The 19,510-nt window shown below is 33.7% G+C and overlaps 1 protein-coding gene across 6 annotated transcripts in view; it reads left to right on the top strand.

Moving 5' to 3' along the window:
• Nucleotides 1–19,510, top strand: part of LOC127174903 (protein quaking) — a 125,296-nt gene that overhangs the window by 87,705 nt on the left and 18,081 nt on the right. The window lies entirely within an intron of this gene.

The raw sequence follows: 19,510 nt of genomic DNA, 5'->3' as shown, positions 1-19,510 counted from the left end.
TCTTTTACACAGAGCTGTTCCTAGAGATCGACCTACCTGCAGAGTTCAGATTGAACCCTGATCAAACACACCTGTCTGTAATTCTCAAGTGCTTCTGGGGATCCTAATGAGCGGCTTCAGTTGTGTTTGATCAGGAAGTTAGATCTCCAGGAACAGGTTTGGGCCAGATTGTCTTACTATAGGGAGATGAGAGAGTCTGTATTACTTACTATTAGAGAAAGTGTAACAGCTAACGTGGATTATGTGTTCCTTAATAACCAATCACATTATAGCCTTGACGTCACTGAATTTTAGTCAGAGTTGTTCGACACTCAGTCGGCATTTACGGATAGCATAGGAATGAATGAGAAGTGCTGTAAGCTGAATCCTACGTGTTGCAAAAAGTCAGTGACTTCTCCTATAAAACAGCATTTTTTGTGTGGTAAACTCTAAAAATAATTGAATCCAAAAGTATTGTATAGTGCAAAACATGCTGCAGATTAGCAGGCTGTTGATTCATTAAATGATAAGCAGTTTCGGTAACACTTTCTATGAAGCCTGTATTTATAATACATTATAAGGGTATTCCTAAGGCATTATAATGAATGCATAATGCATTATAAACAACCTTATAATATGTTGTATCATCTCATGAGTGTTCATAATAACAGTTTTAATGTATTATAATATTTATTTATTTGTGGTTATAGCTTTTAAGAGTATGATGATTTATAACACACAATGAACACGTTGCATCCGCTTGCATCCATTATACTTTTCATAGTTATAACGTATTATAAATCTCAAATTTTGCCATGTATATATACACACACACACACACACACACCTAACCATTCATTGTGTGTTATAAATAATTATACTCTTAAAAATTATAACTACAAATTATAATATATTATAATGTATTGTAATTGTTGTTATGATTATTCATGAGATTGTATGGCATATTATAAGGTTTTTTATAGTGCATTATGCAATTATTATAATGCCTTAAGAATACCCTTATAATGTATTATAAATACAGGCTTCATAGAAAGTGTTAACCGCTGTTTCCTCTAAAAAGCTGTTTATTCAGCGTAATGAAGCCTCTCTTCCATTGACATCTATTCAAAGAAAACGGCCTCTGGTCTCCTAATGACTGCAGGCTTACCATCTAGTGTCTTTGTTTGGGCACTTGTGTTTGAATATAATTTTAGTTCCTTGCTGAAAAAACGGCATATGCTGGTTAGGTATGTTTTGAAGCATGACTGCTGGTTTAAGCTGGTCATAAGCTGGTCCAGAGCAGGAGTTAGTTGCTTAGGACCAGCACATGACCAGCTAACCCTTATGAAAAAGAAGTTTATTCAAGTGTGCTATTAGTATACTTCTTTTAAACTAAAATAGGAAAGTATACTTTTTGTCTACTTTTTATATACTTCTCAGAAATGGGCTTCATGTACTTTTCAGTATACTTGGCTTATACTTAGGAAAAATTCTAAATATATATGAGCTATACTTGTGCTCTTAGAAATCAGTGTTTTCACTGTTATACGATAGGGGGCGCTATCAGATCTTCTGTACAAAATTTCCAAAAAACACAAGTGAAGAAGAAACCTAAACAACATGCTTCCACGTGTAATCTAACACGATCATCAGACATAAAACAGCATCAAAACTGTAATATTATGAAAAATAAAAATGTCGATCAATAAAGAGGTAATAATGACTGTAAAGCTTTGGGGTGTTGATCAACTCCATCTACGTTTTGATTATCATTTTGAATCCAATTCATAGACTTTTTTGTTCAAAATGTTTATTTCTTTGTTTTTTATTTATGAAACATACCCACATTCAAGTGTTCAAAAAATAATGCATGAAGCTAGAATAAAATGTTTTTGTTTACAAGCAGATACCCCGTTCTTTCTTTTGATGTTCTGATGTTCAGATATTCATATAACAAAACATATACAAATTAATACCTAAATAGGGACATAGTAGTATACTTGAAGTATGATGTAAAGTTCCATTAAAGAAAACTTGCGAGTATATTTGCTGTATAAAACTACTAAACTAGTAGTCTACTGAGACTATACTTCAAAGTGTACTAAAAATGCTGTTTAATTAGTAAACGGTCAGTATACCTGTAAGTTCACTTTTGGTATAGTTGCAGTACAAACTAAAACAGATATAAACTAGTTGTGTATTCAAAGTTTACTACTGTTATGCTTAAATGTACACTTTTATATACTAGAAAGTGGGACAATTTAATCTAAAGGAGCACTGAAATAGTACACTTATGAGTTTACTTCTAGTACACTAATATTTGTATACATAAAGTATACTTAAAAATTCTTGAACTCTTAAGTATACTTAAAATAAACTTGAAATATACTACTTTTTGGTAAGGGATGGACCAGCTTAAACCAGCTCAATCCAGCAGTCATGCTTCAAAACATACCTAACCAGCATATGCTGTTTTTTTTTTTGTTTGTTTGTTTGTTTTTTTTTTCAACAGGGTTGTCTCTTCTCTAGAGTTGTCTCTGCTCACCTATAGCCAAAATGATCTGTGTTAGGCTGGCCACATTCATTTTATAGCTCTACTCTGTGTCAGCAAACGCCTCATTTGTGTCTTTTTTATTTCCCCTAAAGAAATGAGACTGGGGAGACTTTTAACAATTGCTCTCAATCTCATTGCTTTCTAGGGGAACCAAATACGATATAAAAAGGATCTCATTTGTGATTTTTCCTTCCTATGGGTTGTCACTCCATGTCCCTTTTCAGTTGGTTCAGGTTGGTTCATTACTCCGGTAGAATACCATCATTAGCGGCCGGTGGTTCTGATTGGGCTTAACAATGCTCTTCATTCAGACGCAGAGATAGCGATGTTTATAATTTGCATGCAGCCCGAAGATGAATAATACAGGAACGCATGCATTTTTAAAGGCCAAAATTACTCAAATCTGTTTTTCAGACAGTCTGGGACAGACAGGGATGCTCTGTGGGAGCTGCTCTGCTGGAGGATGAGAAAATTCTGTGTGATGTTGAGGAGCACTTTCACTCGCTCGCTCCCTTTCTCGCACTTTTTTTAATTCCCCCGTCATGTTTTTGACTTTGTGACCAGCCTTTTTGTTGCAGTCCTCATTTTTTCGCATGTTGTGAGAGATCAAAGCTTCCTTTTATATGAACAGAGATAAGAGAGACGTATTGTTATGAAGAGATGGCTAGTTGCAGGGTTACCGGGTAAGAATGTGTGTTTTGGGGAAGGAAAGAAAGTGTGTGTGCTTCTGCTAAACAATCAAAGTTTCACAACGATAAAGTGAGTCTTGGTGAGCTCTCTCTCTCTCTCAGTCTCTGTCTCTGTGTGCCGTCTCTTCAGTTCAAAGCCAGTTTGATGTATGAGACTTCCTCCTCCTCCTAATTGCACCTCTTTAATTCCAATGAGGAGGATGCCTACGCTCTGACAGCTAATCACTGACGCGGCCCGCTTTACTCAGCAGTTGGGTGTACTTGTCTGGAAACTTCATGTCTGTTTCAACTGTGTGTGTGTTTAGACACATGTGCATGCCTGTGCGCTTGCATTGTTTGCGCTAAGTCTCTTGCTGTGCTAAACTGGCAGACACAACAGCTGGCAGGACACCGTAACGTTTCAGGCATCTGTTCTAATGTACTCAGGTAATATCTGGCTTGCCATTAAGGCTACTTAAGTGGTTTGTTTCCTCTGATAAGTATGCAATAAAACGATTCCAATGTGATCTGAAATATTTCTCATCACATTTTTCCAAGACCAAATTATCTCGGCTATGCCCGCTGATGTTAATGCAATATGAAATCTAAATTGACCCTATTTATTTCTTTTATGGAAATTCCTGTTCTTGTTGTGTGTAAATCATTGGTACATGCCATTCCTAATTTAAATATTTGTCTTCAGAATCTTTTATCAAAGCAACTTTTCTTTTTCGGCTCATGTGACAAATCCCTTTTGATTTTCAACCCCTCGCCTCCAACCATCTGTCTCCACTGTGGTATTTACACATTTATGTGGTATTTATGCATGCTGTTTTACCTAGAAATACGTCAGATTAAGTCAAACTAGTAGCAAAGTGCATTCATATTCCTTACGAAATTTAACCATCGTTTGATTGTAGTAAAAGTGCAATAACCATGATTTGTTGGCGTATTGATTACTATTTGTTTGCCCACAGTTTTACTGCATATACTGTGGTTAAACTATGGTTAGTGTAGCAAAACCATGGTTAATTTGTGGTTACTATGGTTTAACTAGTAGCCATGCTTTTTGGTTTTATTTGTAGTAAACCATAGTTAATTTTCATGAGGGATACCATGGCATTTACATGGTACTTATGGAAATAACATGGTAAATGTTAAAATAAAATACAATAAAATAAAAATAATAAAAACAATAAAAACAATGGTAACACTTTACAATAACGTTCATTAGTTAACATTAGTTAACTACATTAGTTAACATGAATGAACAATACTACAGCATTTATTAATTTTAATGTTAATTTTAGCATTTACTAATACTATATTAAAATCACATGTTGTGTTTATTAATATTAGTTAATGCACTGTGAACTAACGTGAACTAAGAATGAAAATATTTTTATTAACTATCATTAACAAAGATTAGTAAATAGTGTAGTAAATGTATTGTTCATTCATGTTAGTTAATACATTAACAGTTATCAAATGACACTTTATTGTAATGTGTGTCCAAAATTAAATTAAATTAAATTAAAAAATAAAATAATAAAATTAAATTAAATTAGGGCTTTCAAATGATTAATTGTGATTAATCGCATACAAAATAAAAGTTTGAGTTTGCCTAATATATGTGTGTGTACTGTGTGTAATTATGTATATATAAATAAAAACATATTCATCTGTATATTTAAGAAATATTTACATGTATATGTATTTATTATAATTTTATATAATATAAATTGTATATAAATAAAAATATTTTGCACATAAATAACATATTTCTGTTAAATATATACATTAATTTGTGTGTATTTATATATACATAATAATAACACACAAATATTAGGCAAACTCAAACTTTTATTTTGTATGCGATTAATTGTTTGACAGCCCTAAATTAAATTTAATTAAATTTAATTTAATTTAATTTAATTTAATTTAATTTAATTTAATTTAATTTAATTTAATTTAATTTAAAAATAAAATTTAAAATAATAAAAATAAATTAGGGCTGTCAAGCAATTAATCACGATTAATCGCATACAAAATAAAAGTTTGAGTTTGCCTAATATATGTGTGTGTACTGTGTGTAATTATGTATATATAAATAAAAACATATTCATGTATATATTTAAGTAATATATTTACAAGTATGTATTTATTATAATTTTTTATATAATTTAAATTATATATAAAAAAATATTTTGCACATAAATAACATATTTCTCTTAAATATATACATTAATTTGTGTGTATTTATATATACATAATAATAACACACAAATATTAGGCAAACTCACACTTTTATTTTGTATGCGCGATTAATCGCTTGACAGCCCTAAATTAAACTAAATAAAATAAAATAAAATAAAATAGTAGTTCATAGTAACATAGTATCCATGGTACTTGTTTGTTTATGTACCATGATTTTCTTGGAAGTACTTTGTAGTACTACGTAAATATCATGGTACATAAATATAGTAATCGTTTTAATGATAAGTACCATGGTTTGGATATCTTACTATAGTAATGTATTGTGCTTGCCATTGTGCTTACTGTTAGTACAGTGACAGTATCACATGGTAATACTCTGGTACATTAAAATAAACCATGGTATTAAGATGGTATTCATAATGACTTTTGTAACGTTGGGAGAGAGGCGAGAGGCAAGCGGATCCATATGCAAGGTTTTATTTGGGGGACGAAACAGAGACATAGTGAAAACAGGCAGGGTCAGAACAACAGCAAACAGGTATGTATGGGGCGAGACACAAGAGTAGTCCAAAAAGAAGGCGCGGGTCGATGATCGGCGAACGTAATCCGAAGGGGGAAAGGCAGAGGGATAGTCCAAAAAAACGAGCAAGAGTCCAAAAGGCAGGCGGCGAGACAGACGAAACGAGATGGCCAGGCAAGAAAGCTAAACACAGGGAACTCTGGAACTTAGGAACTAGGGAACGCGATACACAATGCAATAAACCACAACAATAACCACAATACTCCATGAGTAACAGGGGGGAAAGTCTGGGGCTTATATAGGGTGCCTGATTGGCTACAGGTGTTGACACAGTCAGCGCGATGGGTGACGGGAATAGTAGTCCGGGGTGCGATGCAACAGTCTGTGTGATGTGACAAGGCGAGAGTGACATCTGGTGGTGAGCGGACCGAAGGTCACCGACCAGATTCATGACAACTTTAAAGTGATAGTTCACCCAAAAATGAAAATTCAGTCATCATTTACTCACTCTCAAGTTGCTCCAAACCTGTGAGAGTTTCTTTCTTCAGTTGAACACAAAAGAAGATATTTTGAAGAATGTTGGTAACCAAACAGTTGACGTAACCATTGACTTTCATAGTTTGGAGAAAAAAAGACTATGGAAGTCAATGGCTACCGTCAACTCCTTGATTGGCCAAAAAGAGCCATATTCTGCATCTATGTAGCATTTTTCTTTGCTGAAGTCTACTTTATTTAATTTTACATAACTAATGTAAATGGTAACAGTAAATGGTATAATGTAATTAGGAAGAAGTTTTGCATTTTCAACATTATTGTGTTTACATATACTTTAAACTCTTATTTTAAGTGAGAATCCTGTTCTCCTAGATAGTCTCCTTTAAGCATAACTTTCCTTTCACTGTCCTTCACAGTCTAGTAAATGTCAGAAATGCTTATTATGATTCATGTTTGTTTTTCCAAGCAAGACAGACTGATTAAAATGACAAATTATGAATAAAAGTTTCAAATATTAGGGTTATTATTACACCTGATTGAGAAGCATATTACGTTACCTGTCACCTCGTACTTTTATTACGCTTTCAAATCATGCAAACAGGATTGAAGTGAATTAACATACTGATTTGTCTTCATTTACTATTGAAGCAGACTGCACGACTGTGTGCAAACTGTTGTTTAATACTCCTAATACATCCTGTCTACTTAGTGTGTTACTGTTGTTTATGGGCCACAGAACAGATGAGGATTTTATTCGACAGAGCCTGCATTTGTATGCACGTAGACGCGGGCACATATGCAGAGTTTTGGCACCAGGGACACTTGCACTACTTCCTTCTCTCAAAGCCAATTAACATGAAACCTCGTGTGCAGGAACCTGTCTAAGACTGTAAGCGTCGCGTTCTTCCACAGGTTTGCGGCTGAAGTGATGCATGTTCACATGCTGCCTCTCCAAACGCACGAGTGTACATACACAAGTCTATCTCTCTCGCTCACTCCCTCTTGGGCCATTGTGACCCTGAGTATTTTCACTCACATCCAGGAAAGGCTACTTCCCTGCCTCGCACCGAAATAACCTGCAGTCTAATTTTAACCTGCGGGTGTTCAGACAAAGAATAGAGCTCATGATCTTTGCACTCATTTATGTGCCTAAATTTACCCTGCAGTTTTAGTGGAGGCTGCAAATGGCAATTAAGGATAGCTGATGTATTCACAGTCTGATCTGGCACTAAAAAGACTACCATAGTATTACCATTGTTTTTTGGAAATGTACCATGTTAGAACCATATCTTTTTATTCTGAGAAAAATAACTTGAACTCATCAAATGGTACTTTGATGTATGTATTTAAGATTCATATACCATGGTATATATACTATATACCATATACTTATGGAATATATGAAATATATACTTATGGAAAAACTATGGTAAATGTCCAAAAAATGAAAAATAAATAAATAAAATAAAATAAAATAAAATAAAATAAAATAAAATAAAATAAAATAAAATAAAATAAAATAAAATAAATCTATATATGTACCATGATGTTGTTGGAAGTACTTTGTAACACTATGTGAATACCCTGGTACATGGTTTTTGAAAGAAGTCTCTTTTACTCTCCAAAGCTACATTTTTTTATAGAAAATACAGTAAAACATTTATGTGAAATATGATTACTGGTATATATATATATTTTAAACATTAATTTAACTTAAAATAACAGTTTTGAATGGTAGTGTATATATAAGTACCATTTTTTGTATATATTACCATGATAATGCATTGTGTTTGTACTTACTGTAGTTCGGTGATGGTGTCACATGAAAATACTTTAGTACTTTAAAACATACCATGGCATTACCATAGTACATGTTCAAAATACTGTGGTACTACCATTGTATCATGTCCAAAAACCTTGGTAGAACCATAGTGTACATTACCAGTCAATAGTTTTTGAACCGTAAGATTTTTAATGTTTTTTAAAGAAGTCTTTTCTGCTCACCAAGTCTGCATTTATTTGATCCCAAATTCAACAAAAGCAGTAAAAATGTGAAATATATTTATTATTTAAAATAACTGCTTTCTATTTGAATATATTTTAAAATGTATTTTATTCCTGTGATTTCAAAGCTGAATTTATCATTACTGCAGTCACATGATCCTTCAGAAATAATTCTAATATTCTGATTTGCTGCTCAAAGAACATGTAGTATTATTATTATTATTGTTATTATTATTTATTATTATTATTATTATTATTATTATGTTGAAAGCAGCTGAGTAGATTTTTTCAGGTTTCTTTGCTGAATAAAAAGTTCAGAAGAACAACATTTATCTGAAGTATAAATCTTTTGTAACTTTAGAAATGTCTTTATCCTCACTTTTGATCAATTTAAAGCATCCTTGCTAAATAAAAGTAATATTTTCTATCATTTATATTAATAATAATAATTCTAGAATTATTAATTATTAATTCTATAATCCTATAACCCTATATATATATAGAAGAAAAATCCAAAAATCCAAAAATCAGTATTTATCTGAAACAAAATAATAATAATAATAATAATAATAATAATAATAATAATAATAATAATTTATATATATATATATATATATATGTATATATATATATATATATATATATATATATATATATATATATATGTATGTATGTATGTATGTATGTATAGTAGAAAAATCCAAAAATCAGCATTTATCTGAAACTAAATAATAATAATAATAATAATAATAATCAGCATATTAGAATGATTTCTGAAGGATCATGTGACACTGAAGACTGGAGTAATGATACTGAAGCTAGTGATACTGATAGCTTTGATCAAAGGAAAAAAATACATTTTAAAATATATTCAGATAGAAAGCAGTTATTTTAAATAGTAAAAATATTTTACAATTTTACTGTTTTTGCTGTACTTTGGATCAAATAAATGCAGGCTTGGTGAGCAGAAGAGACTTCTTTAAAAAATATTAAAAATCTTACTGTAGTGTACCATGGTAATTCTGGATGTTTCTTGAAGTCTAATAGAAATACCATTTCATATGAATATAGTAGCCATTCAGTACAATAGTTCCTCTACAGTCCTTTTTTGCCCACGGTCGCTTGTGCTTCTGTCTGTTTGTGTCAGTATATGGTGTTCTTAATTAATTTTCATATCAATTAACAAGTGCTCATCATATTCAGCAAGCCAATTACAAGAGGTACAGCAAGTAGGCTCAACATAAATATTGGATTAAGCGGTAATTGTTCTCATAAAGTACATTTAATCTTCACATTGACTGTATCTGTGAGTGTGTGCGTGTAAGCGTGTGAAAACAAGCAGGAAATATGCATGTGTTATTTCTCAATAAGCACAGCTCTGGTTGTCTTTATGTCTCTGTGGGGAGGATCCATCATATGTGCAGCTGTGAAACAATCAAAGTCACAGCTGATTTTTAGTTTGTGCTTGACGTCAGAAAGCCAGGCAGTATTACTGCACTAAAAGGCAAACCATCTTAACCAGCCCGACACAGCAAAGTGGACTCAACCAATAGTGTGAGATCGGGGCGGGGCTATCTGTTTAACCGGCCAATCAAAGGCAGGGGGAGTGTTTGTGAAATCTAATAGCTTATTTAGATTTGGTTTTTTTTCATAGTTTTTTTGTATGTGTAAACACTCAGTGTTATCCATTTTTTTATCTCTGTAAAGAGTCTCTAAGGAAAAGAGCCTGTAGTTGTAGTGCTGACTGACGGGGTGAGATAAATCAGCGGGTTCCGGAGCAACGTGGAGGGACAGGAAGGCCTGTTGAGGGGATGAGGTGTGGCTGGAAGCCAAACGTCCGTGTTTGTGTGTTGTAAGAGAGCAGCTGTGTGCGCCGCGAGTGGGACGCGTTCTTGGAGCGCTAGCGTCCGGTTTCCACTCGCCAGGTCCTCCCGTCCTCCTTCGGCCAATTATATCCACTCCTCTGTCCTTCAGCCTTCCCGTTCGACCAATGATTGTCTGAACCGCACTTGACAGGTTCGGTTTATGTCCTTGCCCTTGAGAAATGCTACTAATAAGATAAAGCGTGTAACAGAATAAAGCACTTGAAAGTATAAAATTGGATCATATTTTGTGTTGTTAGAAAGAAAGCAATCACTCTAAGTGGTCTGAGGGAGAGCGGGAAGTTAGATGCGTGTCTACAGTGCGGATGACAGTGGCAACAAAAAAAAAAAAAAAGAAAAGAGAAAATTACATCTTAAAGAAGGGAAAGTAAAAGGTAGAAGGACCTTCAGACAAGAGATACTTTTAACTGAACACACACACAACAAATCCATCGATCTACGAATAACAGCTATAGAAAGAAACATGCATGTGGAGGAAGAGGGTGAATAAAGAAAAGTGAGCTAAAAGCCATAGTCCACAGACATGTTAAAGTGCCATATGTGACCCTGGACCACAAAACCAGTCATTAGTAGCACGGGTATATTTGTAGCAATAGCCAACAATATGAGTCAAAACTATGGATTTCTCTTTTATGCCAAAAAATCATTAGGAAAATAAGTCAAGATCATGTTCCATGAAGATATTTTGTAAATTTCTTACTGTAAATATATCAAAACTTAATTTATGATTAGTAGTATGCATTGATAAGAACTTCATTTGGACAACTTTTGTTTTTCAATATCTTGATAATTTGGACCCTCAGATTCTCGGCCAAATATTGTCCTATCCTAACAAACCATATATCAATGTAAAAAAAAAAAAAGACTCTTATGACTGGTTTTGTGGTCCAGGGTCACATATGTGAATTCAGTCTGCTCTTTTTAGAAGTTAGGAAGCAATATATTTCTGAGGCAGTATTGCTGTAATGCATTTTCTTAAAATAAGTTAATAAATGTATTTAACAAAGATGCATTAAACGGATCAAAAGTGACAGTAAAGACATAAATTGTTATATATATATTTTAAAAATTCTATTTCAAGTATAGGCTGATCTTCTGAAGTTCTTATTCATCAAAGAAAGTCATAAGTTTGTACAAGATATTAAACATTTTTAACATTGATAACAGTAAAAAAAGTAACTCAGAATTCTGACTGTTTTACTGAGAATTGTGTGATGTAAACTCACAATAAACAGAACTGTGAGATAAAAACTTGCAATTCTGACTTTTTTCCTGACGTTTTTCGGTTTTGCATTTAAATAACTTCCTTGTTTTATTTCTCTCTGAATTTGCTCTGTGTGTGCCCGCGATTTCACGTGTTGAAATGAGGAAACGCTTCCCCACTTTTGAAAAAAAATATTTGAAAAAGCAACACACGCAGAGCATCTTCCCTTCTAATGACATGCAATGATAAGCCTTTCTAAACCTGTTGTCCGACAAAAGAGTTATAAAAACAAAAGTTATAAAAAAAACATTATAACTTGTTTTTAATTCACAACATCTGTCGAGTGTTTGAAATAACTTCCTTATGTGATCTGATGTGGATTCTTATCACACAATGAGGCAGACAATAAATTCTATACTCATATTCTATGTATGTCGATTAGCAATGGCTTATGAAAATACACGAGATGGCTTGGAGAACACAGATAAACCAATATGTTATTGCAAGCTAGTGTTTATTGTCCTTATATTTCATCATTTAAAATGTTTAACGTTATATCTTGTTTTTATTCAGTTACAGCAATAGCGATGCCTTTATCCATTAGAGAAGCTGGAACGGTGCTACTTCTTTGACGCATATGTGGATTTTACGCACGAGTATAAATGAAACCCATTCTATTTTGCATAAAATTTGAAAAAATAATACCTCTCTCAAAAGAAAAATTAAGCAGACATATACTAAACCACGATTTTTCCAGTGTACAGAGGTTTACGGGAGTATTTTGTTAATTTGTTGCAAAAAAAAAAAGGCAAGATATCAGAACTGAACTGAACTGAAAACCGTGGTTAAAAACCGAGGTACGTATTGAACCCTGGACTAACTGTATTGTTGCATCCTTAATATAAACTCACAATTGCGAGTTAGAAAGTCTCGTTTTGAAGGTGAAAAAAGACTGATAGCTCACAATTCTGACTCACAATTGTGTGTTTTGAAGTTAGAATTGTGAGATACAAACTTACAATTCTGAGAAAAAAAGTTTGTACCTTGCAATTCTGATTTTATTTCTCACAATTGCGAGTCTGTATTTCACTATTCTGAGAAAAAAAAGTCAGAATTGCACGTTTGTGTTACGCAATTGTAAGAAAAAGTCAGATTTGCAAGTTTGATTCTCGCAATTCTGACTTTATAACTCACAATTGCAAGTCTATATCTCACTATTCTGAGAAAAAAATCTGAATTGCAAGTTTGTATCATGCAATTCTGAGAAAATAAGTAAGTTTTGAGAGTTTGTGTCATGCAGTTCTGTGAAAAAAAATTAGAACTGCAAAATGTAAACTCGCAGTTGTGAGAAAAGTCAAAATTGTGAGATAAAAAGTGGCAGTTTCTTTTTTGTATTTTTTATTCAGTGGTGGAAATGATCTTCCATAGCTAGCTTTGCAACAAACTAATGTCAGATTTTATTGGTATCATTTGCTGGTTGAGTCTCGAGTGTGTGTCATTGGAGGTGCGCTGTTTGTCTGTTGTTCCCTATGTAGGGCACCAAAAAACAGTCACTTATGAGGATCCATTTCAGTTAGGATGCTGCCTAAAGGGGTGTTCACACTGCCAGCGGTTTGCACACTGACAAAGCAACCTGCAGTTATTCATTTTTAATGAGCGTTCCAGCAGGATGAGCGACAGCGACCGTTGGCGATGTGACAAACTTGAACAAAGTTGAGTTTAACTTCATGCAAATTAACTGTAAAATAGTTAATATAGTGATTCAGTTGAGTAGAAACCAAGAGTACAGACACTCAGTGACCTCCAGCGGTGTCAATGTGACCGGCCCTTTAGGAGGCAGCTACCTATGTAGTCGGTAGAAAGCAGAGCTGCTCACTAGGTTTGGAACGGAGCTGGAGAGAGCGAGGGGAGGTGATGAAGGGGCAAACCTGACAGGCCGTGATGGAAAGTTGTAGGCTGGCAGGCATTGTGTTCTAAAGGTCATTGTGATCCCAGTCTGAATAGCTCCGGAGTGATTTCTCTTTATGCAAGCAGACTTTAAAAGCATATTACACTGCCTGACCTGAGCACACTCACTCAGACACTCAGTATAATACTTTTATGAAATACTTTAATTCAATAAAGATACATTAAATTAATCAAAAGTGGCAGTAAATCTGTTTTTAAAGTTACAAAATATTTCTGTTTCAAATAAATCAGTTTCCACATAAATTATGCAGCACAACTAGCATTGATAATATTAAAAAAGTTTCTTGAGCAGCAAATTAGCATATTTAGAATTGACTAGAATGATTTCTGAAGGATCATGTGGCACTGAATACTTCAGTAATGTTGTTCAGAAAATTCAGTTTATATCTCACATTTCTAAGTTTAGCAGTTTAGAAGTTCTGAAAATGTGAGGAAAAACAGAACCCTGAAATATAAACTTAGAATTGCAAGAAAATATTTTAATTTATATAAAATTTAGAAATGCAGGAGAACCGGTCTAAATTATGAGAAACTTAGAATTGTAATATGTAAATTCAGAAATGTGAGAAAAAAGTTTGTGAGATATAAACTCAGAATTATGAGGAAAAAAGTTAGAATTGTGAGGTGTAATCTCAGAATCTTGAGGTGTGGATTTAGAATTTTGAGAAAAAAAGTTAGAATTGTGAGATATAAACTCAGAATTGTGAGATTAAAAAATGTCACATTTATTATTTTTGTTCCATGGCAGAAACTGGCTTCTATAAAAACTGTTCTTTTAAGATATAATTATATTTCGCAATATTATTGTTTTGTTGTTGTTGTTTGTTTTTCTGTATTATCAAATTAAATAAAAAAAAAATATTTTAAAATCTTACTGGCCCCAAACTTTTAAACAGTAATGTAGGTGTAAAAGATTTTGATCAAACCACTCAAACCACATATGTAAGTTTGAGTTCAAGCTCATGACATACCACTGCATAAAAACACCAGCCAGTTAACCAGCCACATACTGGAGATGAGCCACTTGCAAAAATATGAATGGGAAAAATCACAGTAGCAATATCAGTTAGAACCCAGAGGCCAAATGTGAAATCTGATTTAGCAGTTTGCCCTCCCAGAGCCCTCTTTATATTACACTGAAATCAGGTCCATTGGCGTTTGCTCGGAGCGTCCGCATGCAGATACTCGCACATTAACACGGCCGCTCTGGTGCAGAGAGAGGCCCTTTGTTCTGTCAGCGTGCAGCGCGGTTGCACGATGTGAGCGGGAAGGGCCCACGGCAACGCTGTCACAGAAGGAGAGCGAGAGCTGAAGGCAGAGACATGTGGATGAAAGAAGGACAGTGGAGAGGAAGAGGCCAGGAAAACGCATAGAGTGTCATAGAAGCGATTGTGGCTTGGAGCAGAAAGAAAGAAAGATTGTCAGATGTGCTGTAATACATTACCAGCGAAGTGTGAAAAACCGAGTGATGTCATCAATATTGAACCCCGCAAAGCCGGAAAACAGCTTTTTGATTTGTAGGTCAAAAGCGGATGGGCGGCCAAAGCATGACAGATTGAAAAATTCACAATAAATGGAGCTCACTGTATATCTGCCGCTGAACAGGACTAGGTTGTGTGGGTAATGATACGGACTGGTTTTTAAATTACTGTCTGGGAAAGTTAGCATCCCTACAGATCCCAGGCACTGAACGCTTTGATGACATCACAGCACCTCTTACTGGCACATACCTGATACTGCAAGCTTAGAACGTTGCTTGTGTTCCAAATGGAATTATTGTGTTGCATACTATATACTGTACAGTAAAATAAATTGTGTGCTGCCTACTGTTGTTTATTTAGAAGTATTATTTGAAACAAGATAAAATATCAATAATAAAAATGTTTAACTGTAATTATGCTATATAACATGTTTAATTCAACAAACACCTCGTAAGATGTGTAAAAATGTCCTAAATTTGGTCATTCCAGTCAAACGAGTCATCAAAAAGATGTTAAAATTTGCTGTCAACACTGTATATTTGATAATGTGGTTCATTCAAAACATTATAAAATAGAAATTCAGAAAGTTGAGAGCATTGCATTGTGGGATGCAATATTCCTTGCAGCGTGCTCTTGTTTTACTGGTGCATTTTTGGATCACTACCATTAAAAAGTATACATTTTTTAATGCTAATATTCAGCAATGTGAGAAAAAAAATTAGAATTGTGAGAGATAAACTCAGAGCTGTGAGATGTAAATTCAGCTATGCTAAAAAAAAAGGTAAAATTGTGAGATATAAACTCAGAACTGTGAGATGTAAATTCAGAATTGAGGAAAAATTTAGAATTGTGAAATATAATCTCAGAATCATGAGGCATTAATTTAGAATTGTGAGAAAAAAGTTAGAATTATGAGACATAAACTCAGAATCATAATGCAAAAAATTTAGAATTGAGAGAAAAAAGCTAAAATTGTGAGATAATAAACTTTGAATTGTGAGATATAAACTCAGGATTGTGAGTTAGTAGAGACATTGATAATGTTACAAAGATTTCCATTTCAAATAAATTATGCTCTTTTGAACTTTCAAAGACACCTGAAAAACAATCATGGTTTACACAAAAATATTAGGCAGCACAACTGTTTTCAACATTGATATTAATACGAAATTTTGTAAATCATCATATATGATTTCTGAAGCATCATGTGACATTGAAGACTGAAGTAATGACGCTGAAAACAGCTTACCATCATAGAAATAAATTACATTTTACAATCTATGCAAGTGGAACACAGTTCTTTTAAATTGTAATAATATTTCATAATATTTGTTGTATGTTTTTATTGTATTTTTTAAATAAATGCACCCTTTGTGAACATAAGAGACTTCTTTTAAAAACATGCAAAAATCGTACCGTAACAGTAGTGTATACACTGAATTCCCATACTGTGCACAGTATAATGCACACTGATGAATAGTACAAATAGTATGGGTAGTATGCTAATCCAAATGTAGACCATGTTCACTTTTACAAAGAATAGTTCATCCAAAAATTACAATTTGGTCATGGTTTACTCAACCTCAAGTTGACCTAAACGTGTTAGTTTCATTCTTTTGCTGAACCCAGTTTTTGGTCCCCATTGACTTGTATTTTTTCAATCGATTGAAGTCAACAGGGGCCAGATACTCTTTGGTAATACCATTCTCTTCAAAATACCTTCTTCTGCATTCAACTGAAGAAAGGAACTCATGAAACTTTTATTTTTGGGTGAACTATTCCTTTAACACTATCCTTGCTGTGGTTAGAACCAATAGTCGTAACACAAAATTGACTAAAGCCTTTCTAAATTATTCAGCTGTCCTGCAAAATCAGACTCTCATATTCAATGCCATACGTAGCTATTAAATACTCTCTTTTATCCATGAGACCAAGCTCACTTCAACCTCCTGAAGCTTTCAAAACAAGAGATATAGCCTCCTGCGGTGCCATCATCTGTCATCGCTAATAAAGCATGTCTGCTCACCAGGACGATGTACTGTAGATCAAAACAACAACACAGTAAGAAATAACATATATATTTTATAACTTCATAACATAACTTTCATAAGTTGTTCTATGTAGGCCATCTCCGAATAGAGTTTTTCCCCCAAACTTTCTCACCTCGTTCTCAGGTTCTCATAAGCGAATGTGCACACGCTGCTCTCAGAGGCTTGCCTCTCAAGGACAGAGCACATTAGGCTGATTAAATAAAGACAGAGAGTGATTTATAACAGCTCTGTCCTGCTCTATTCATCAGCGGGCTCTTGACTTAATAAAGTATTGATATTTAGATACACAAGGAGCGGGCAGTGTTTCAGTGGTGACGGGAGGGCGCAAGGGACCGGCCCCTTAGAGGAGCTGCACTGCAGGGCAGTAAATACATCTCTTTTACTGTAACTCATCTCCACACGGGATAGAGACAGAGACTGAGAACTCTCTAGAACTCAGACATTTTAAATGCTAGTTATGCAAGCTTGATTTCACACATTCATGCTTCAAAAGTGTCTAAATGCAATGCATACTGCAGCACAAGTATGCATTCTTAGTGTTTATAGAAGTCGTTAGTGTAGGTACAATTGGTTTTCTCTTTCAGCTGTTTTTTGCCATGAGCGGAGCAGCAGTTATTTAAATGGTCAACATGTTTTTAGCTAGCTAGTAGAATAATAACACATCTGTTTAAATGGCGCAGACATTTGAAGGAAACTCTATCACCCCCTTGAGTACTGAGGTTTATTACCGCCACAGTAGAGAAAGAATACACATTAAGTATGTACAACAGACTCCATGCTTGAAATGCACAGACCAAGCATTTATCTTGCCATACTTGTATAGAGTATATTTCTGGTCGCAGAACCCAGTGCTGAGAATGAGATAAGCTTTAAAAAAACAATGCTATTAGCTGCATTGTGAGTAATAAAATTTGCATGTTTTAGCATACTTTTAAAAACAAAACACTTATTACGGAAATAATATAATTTAACTGAATATACTGTAATTAAGTGTGAATTGCTTAATTGCATATTAATTGCAATCATACTGTATGACAATGGGTGATAGTTAAACATTTTATGAATGCAATTAGTTGAAATGTAGTGTTTTTTTGACCCACTTAACTGCAACTTTTATATGTATTTTCATAATTACTTACAGTTGAAGTCAAAAGTTTACATGCACCTTACCGAATCTGCAAAATAAGAGGGATCAAACAAAATGCATGTGATTTTTTTATTTAGTACTGACCTGAATAAGACATTTCACATGAAAGATGTTTACATATAATCCACACAAGAAAATAATAGTTGAATTTTTAAAAATGACCCCGTTCTTAATACTGATCCACAGCTGGTTTTTTGTTTGTTTGTTTGTTTGTTTGTTTTTTGTTTGTTTTTTTGATAGTTGTTCATGAATCCCTTGTTGTTATGCTATTACAGAAGGTTCAAACACTCACTGATGCTCCAGAAGGAAAAACAATGCATTAATAGCGGGGGTGAAAACTTTTGACCAGAATGAGGATGTGTACATTTTTTTCTTCTTTTGCCTAAATATTATATTTTTTTCCACTTAGTACTGCCCTTCAGAAGCTACAGAGGATACTTACATGTTCCAGAAGACAAAATAAGTTAGATTTACCCTGATCTTTAAATTAAAAAAGTTTTCACCCCCAGTTCTGGAGCATCAGTGAGTGTTTGAACCTTCTGTAATAGTTGCATATGAGTCCCTCAGTTGTCCTTAGTGTGAAAAGACGCATCTCAAAATCATACAGTCATTGTTGGAAAATGTTCAAATACACAAAAATGCTGAAAACCAAAGAATTTGTGGGACCAGAAGGACTTTCTGAAGAACAGCGGGCAGTTTAACTGTTCAGAACAAACAAACAACTATCACTAAACAAAAAAAAAAAAAAAAAAAAAATTCAGGTAACAGTATTAAGAATCAAGTGTATGTAAACTTTTGAACAGGGTCATTTTCATAAATTCAACTATTATTTTCTCTTGTGGACTATATGGAAACATCCTTAATGTGAAATATCTTATTTAGGTCAGTATTAATAAATAAAAAATAACATGCATTTTGTATAATCCCTATGATTTTTGTAAAATAATTAACATTTTGCAGATTCTGCAAGGTGTATGTAAACTTTTGACTTCAACTGTATATTGTCTTTAAAATATGGTTAACGTGTACATATTATATATATATATATATATATATATATATTTATATTTCCTAATGTTAGGATCAGAAGGAAGACAATACAAAACTGTTTTTCCACATCTTGGCATATTGCACAGCGTCTTCTTGTGTTTGGAGCCATCTTTATTGTTTTGTTTCTTTGTAGACCTGTGTTTGCCTCTCTCATTATTTAGTAAATAGTGATGCAGAAGCAGGCATTTGTCAGCGAAGACAGTGTTTAGTCACACTATTATGTTGTTTTGGCAGACTAGCTTCAATATAAGCTGTTTTTAGACTAACAAGAAAGTTTGGGTTCTGAAAC

Source organism: Labeo rohita, chromosome 13, assembly GCF_022985175.1.
Source record: "Labeo rohita strain BAU-BD-2019 chromosome 13, IGBB_LRoh.1.0, whole genome shotgun sequence".
Lineage (NCBI taxonomy): Eukaryota > Metazoa > Chordata > Actinopteri > Cypriniformes > Cyprinidae > Labeo > Labeo rohita.
Note: the sequence above shows the minus strand (reverse complement) of the source record. Positions and strands in the feature narration are given on the sequence as shown.